The sequence below is a fragment of the Nicotiana tabacum genome, chromosome 22 (assembly GCF_000715075.1).
Source record: "Nicotiana tabacum cultivar K326 chromosome 22, ASM71507v2, whole genome shotgun sequence".
Taxonomy (NCBI): domain Eukaryota; kingdom Viridiplantae; phylum Streptophyta; class Magnoliopsida; order Solanales; family Solanaceae; genus Nicotiana; species Nicotiana tabacum.
Genome location: NC_134101.1, coordinates 67,631,033 through 67,636,534, shown reverse-complemented (window position 1 = coordinate 67,636,534; position 5,502 = coordinate 67,631,033). Strand labels below are relative to the sequence as shown.

The 5,502-nt window shown below is 30.8% G+C and overlaps 1 long non-coding RNA gene across 1 annotated transcript; it reads right to left on the bottom strand.

The window, feature by feature from the left end:
- Nucleotides 1–2,860: 2,860 nt before the first annotated feature.
- LOC107824542 (uncharacterized) lies at nt 2,861–4,817 on the bottom strand. Its single transcript, XR_001656877.2, has 2 exons — nt 4,621–4,817; nt 2,861–4,339 (listed from the first exon to the last, which is right to left on the bottom strand). It is a non-coding gene; the product is annotated as an uncharacterized LOC107824542 (long non-coding RNA).
- Nucleotides 4,818–5,502: the final 685 nt, after the last annotated feature.

Here is a 5,502-nt window from a genome sequence, read left to right as displayed (position 1 = left end):
TGGATGATACTTATATGTAATTTTGTATAAATATTATACATATATATATACACACACAGATGTTATATACACACACAATTATACAATGTATTAAATATTTTATATACACATATATAGAGTTGTACATATATACGATAATTTGTATTATAGTTTTATATTAAAGTTATATGTATATTATTATGCTATGTATAAAAGTTATATATACATTGTATCCTAAGTTTGGCAATGTACTTTGTGTATATTGAGTGTATTCCGAATGTGTTTGTATATCCAAAGCGTATATTAAATTTTCTTATACATGATTATATAGTATATATATACTACACAATATGTATATATACTATATAATAGTTATATATAATATATACAAATTATATACATAATTTATACATGATTGATACATATTGTGCAAGTGTATTTTTGTATAAAAATTGTATATAAATTGTTATATGTGTATAGAAGATGTATATTTACAGTTAAAAGTTTTATATACAGTATTTTCTGAGTTTGATAATGTATTCCGAGCGTATTGTATATTTTAAGTGTATAAAAAATATATATATTGTTCAACAATGTATAAAATAGTGTCTAGACACACTATACTAGTGTATAATATGTATAGTACGTGTACAATTTATACATCACCTTCGTCCTCTTCTTCTTATATCATGGATAAATTTGCTTATGCAATATTATATTTTTCTAGATTGGATCACTAAAAATTTAATCCTTTTTTGTAAAAGATAAAAAGGGGATTGTAATTTGTGTATAATAGGAAGAAGTTTGGTGGTTGTGGAGAAGACAGTTGGGTTTCTTCTTCTTTTTTGTAATAAATATTTTGTATGAATTCTCAGTCTTTCACTTTTTTCTCTTTTAGTTAATTCTTAAAAATTGTATAAAGTTGTAGTTTTTTTATAAAAATTGTATATACACTCATATGAAGTTGTATATACATGGTACTTGTATATGAAATTTTATATAGAAGTTGTAAAGACACTATTATACAATGTTAAAACTATATATGCAATGTATACTAAGTTTGGCAGTATGTCATTTGTGTATATTGAGTGTATCCGAGTGTGTTTGTATATCTAAAGTATATCTTGTATACATTATGAAATGTACATATCTCTCTCTCTCACACACACACACACATAATCTCGTTATATGTGTGTATTTTTTCTTCTTGAGTTGGTTTTTAAGTAAGTTTTTCTCTTTTGAAAAATATTTTATTTTTTTGAATTCTCAAGCTTTTTGGACTTTTGACCGAATTGTTTTGTTTGTGTAATTGAAAACTTATTTGACTGAAATAGTTTTATACTTTACATTGCTTTGGACCGAAGATATATTTTTTATTACTGTAAATGAGATTTCTAAGATAAAAAATCACTTAAAATATTTGACATGGGTTTAGAATGCGACTACTGAGATTTTTATTTTACTGGCTAGCTATTATAATTAGTTTTTGGCTTCAAATTGCATAATAGATTTGTGGGCTAGAACTTGTCAAAAGTTTCAGCCGAGTGGCTAAAAGTGAAATTGCCTCAACCTTTGTGTGGTCTTAAATATATAATGAGATGTTTGTAACTATAAAAGTAAGTTATTAAAATAAATAAAACTTCAAAGTTAAATTGTTTTGGATACATAAAAATGTGCCCTTTTTGGAACAAACAAATGAGAAAATAATAGGCAAAATACCTTAAACCACCCCTAAACTTGGCTCAGATTATTAGTGTCATCCCCGAACTATGTCCGGTCCTAATTACCCCATACACTTGATTATATGAATCTAGAAACCCCCCTAATGTGCCACATGGCATAGCAAATGGTATTAAGTGCACTATAGCGCGCGCGAGAGAGCTCTCAAACAGCAAAAAAGGCCCCCAAATAACATCCCAACAACTACAATCTCTCTTCTTCCTATTTATAACATCCTCCATTGAAGCCAAAATCAAGTTCATACATTTCCCTATAATTCTTGATTTTCTTCTTTACTAGTTAAATTACTTAGTCCCATTTCCAGATTTCTGTCCTATTTTTCTCCACCATACCCAACATTAAAGATGAATACTTTGTAGATGTGGGTATCCGGCATGTGTAAATTATTTTTGGTCAAATGCTAATCCCGGCAGAAGATTTCTTGGATACAGAAACTATAAAGTATGAATATAGTGAGATTAGTGCTATTTAGAAGGTTCAATTTTAGTATATTTTTGTTGGGTTTGTTATATATATTTTCTTCTTGGCTCTAATTTTCGTCCATTGTCACAGGTTAAAGGTCGAGTAGCTTGTAAAATTTTCGAGTGGTATGATCCAGAATTTCCAGAACAAACAAATGTTGTTATTTTGGGTTTGTTGAAGAAGAGAAATAAACAAGAGTAAGAGTTGAAGTGGAAATGTTTTTTGAAGATTTGTCTATGTATCAATGTGCTATGTAACTTGATGTTGTATTTTGCTTGGGGTCCAATGTAATACTTTTATTTTTTATCTTTAAATTATAAGAAATACATTGTTTCAATATTAGACTATAGACCTACGTTTTCAAAAAATTGTGTAGCAATCTTAGTCAGTGAAATTGGTAGAATGGAAAACTGAAAATCATAAGAACATAGTACGTAGCACTTGGGTGGATTAAAACAAAAGATAAGGACAAACTATATACAAAAGACCACATTGTCTCAAATTCAGCAACTACTTCAACAGGACCACTTTCTTCTTGTTTGCTTTGGTCTTCAACTGAAAACATGAATCCATATGGTTACACTTGAGAAATACAGAGGGATGAGCAACTGACATCCAAGCAATAATTATACCATTACTAGAAGTTTAGACATTGCAAGAGTCATTTAACAAAAGAAAATTGGACAGCATCATAAGTGCTTATAAGATACTACCAATACCAACACAAAATGATTGTAAATCAATATCATCACCAACATAAAGTGCTTACAAAATACTACTAGAAACACCACCAAAGTTTATACATAACACTACCAACACTAACACAAAAATTATCTTAGCTAAGTTAATCCTAGAAATTTATGTTGTTATCTTCGAAGGAGAAATTCCCATTTGTGATCTTGTTTGAATTTCAACATCCTTTGATCTTTTTTGGACTCTATGTATCGCACTTTACATTTGGAGTTCTCTTTGACTAATAACTTGCTTTTCTTTCCACTTCAAAGACTTGCTGCTTATATCCAATATCACCTGTAACTTTTGCAGAATTCATCATTGCAGTTGTGAAAATTACTCTGCTGCTAGGCATACCTTGCTGTAATTAAAAGAGATATTTTATGATTGCTGATACATAACTAAAGATAGTAACAACAATAAAGTTAGAGTAAGCAGTAGAAACACTAACATTAACACAACTATAACCAGTCTTAGACACAAATACACATTGTCTTTTAATCTTCGGCCTCTTATACTTAGTTCTACTCCCTTTAATACCTTACCTGTTTGTAGATACCTCTTGAGTATCAACAACACTTCTCTTCCTTGTACTTCCAGTTGATGATTGTTGGGAAGCATTATACTAAAAGGTAATAAGTCAAGTAAAAAATCTATCCAATAATTCGATGTAAAATAATGTAGATAAGTTTTACCTCTGATGTTGTTGTTGGGACTGTTGGCTTGGAGGGACAACTTCTTTTATTATGTGCACTAGACTTGCAAATAGAGCATGTCACTGTTATTCCCATTTTTGATAACTTACCAGCCTTTTTAACTTCTCCTTCCTCCTTTCTTCTATTTCTCTTTGGCCTGCCATGCATTTTTTGAACTGCAGGTGGCTCAATCTATGGATTTGAAGTAACTGGCCATATTATCATATTGGGGACAGGTTGTATAAAGTTTGAATAAGTCTGCAGATAGGTCTCCTTTCTGTACCAGGTTGCAATTGACTCAGATACATCAATCCTCTTGTTGTGCATTGTTGTTATGGCATGTGCACATGGAATGCCTTTCAACTGCCATGACCTGCAGCTACAATATCCTCTTTCCAGGTGAATAATAAACTTAATTTTACCTTCCTTAATTTCAAAGCCATAGTCTCCATTCCAATAAATCTTACACTTCATTGACTTCTCCACATTAGTGTTGAATACCTTCATTTCCATTGGAGATATCCCGACCACCCAAGTTTCAGCAAATGCCCTCATCTTAGGTACTCTAATCATGACCTTGACTCTAATTTCTTCCATCATTGACACAATTGTCTTGTGTCTAGCTCCCACTATCCAAGCATTGAAACTTTCCGATATATTATTGTCCGCACTGTCACATTTGGAGAATTTTTGGAAGTAGACTTTGCACCATCTTTCTTTATTGTTATAAACTGAAATAGCAGAAAAGGCCTTACTCTGTCTCCAAAATAACTAAAATATTCCAAAATATATATGTAGACAACCCTAAATATAAAAATTTTAAAAGCCCTAAAATTTGTTGCTTATAACAGAAAAACCTTTAGGGCATGCATGCACAAAATTAAGTGTTGTAGATATATAAAGTGGCTATTTAAAAGCCCTAATTCATCTTCATTTAAGATTGAAATTATTATCGAGATTCAACTCTATCATATTTCAACCCTAATCAAAAAATCAAATTTCAATCACTAACCTTTAAATATGTCTACTTGAATATACAGCGAAGACTGCTTAGAAACACTTGAAAATTGGAGAAGAAATCACAGATAATCAGCAAACAATCAGGAAACATTGAGAGGATTTGAGAGAAAGTTCGAGAGAGAGAGAGAGAGAGAGAGAGAGAGAGAGAGAGAGAGAGGAGAGGAGTACTGACTACTATGTTTGAAGAAAAATGATCGACTATTCCTAATATTTTATTTTAATTCTTTTTTTCTTTTGATTTGTGTATATAAAATAAAATAATATTTTCTTTGTCCTACGTGGAGCACACATAAGATAAAATTTCCAACATGGACAACGCGTGTATGCACTGAATTAGGCTATATAAGCTTGGGGGAGGGGGTGTGTGTGTGTGTGTGTGGAGGGGGGGTTCTAAATTCATATAGTCAAGTGTAGGGGGTAATTAGGACCGGACATAGTTCGGAGAGGACACTAATAATCTGAGCCAAGTTTAGGGGTAATTTAAGGCATTTTTCCAAAATAATATCATATAAAATAAAATAGCGAGTAACCTCTTTTATGTATTTGAAATATTTTTTTGCTTAATTTGCGAAACCAAGATTATAATTCCATTTAGGAAAATTCAAAGTCACTGAAAAAATAGAACTCCAAAAGTAATTAGTCATCACAAAGGAGTAATATTTACCCACCTAGTACAACATCTTTTGGGAAAGGCATAAACAAGTTTTTTCAATTATTCCTGGAAATGAAAAATACTAAGCTAGTATTTGGACATACATTTGGTTGAAACCTGGAAATTTTTTTTTTAAAGTTGTGTTGAAAACTAATTTTTGAAAGTTGAAATTGTATTTGGACATGCATTTTATTTGAAAAATATTGAAGTTGTGTGAGTGAA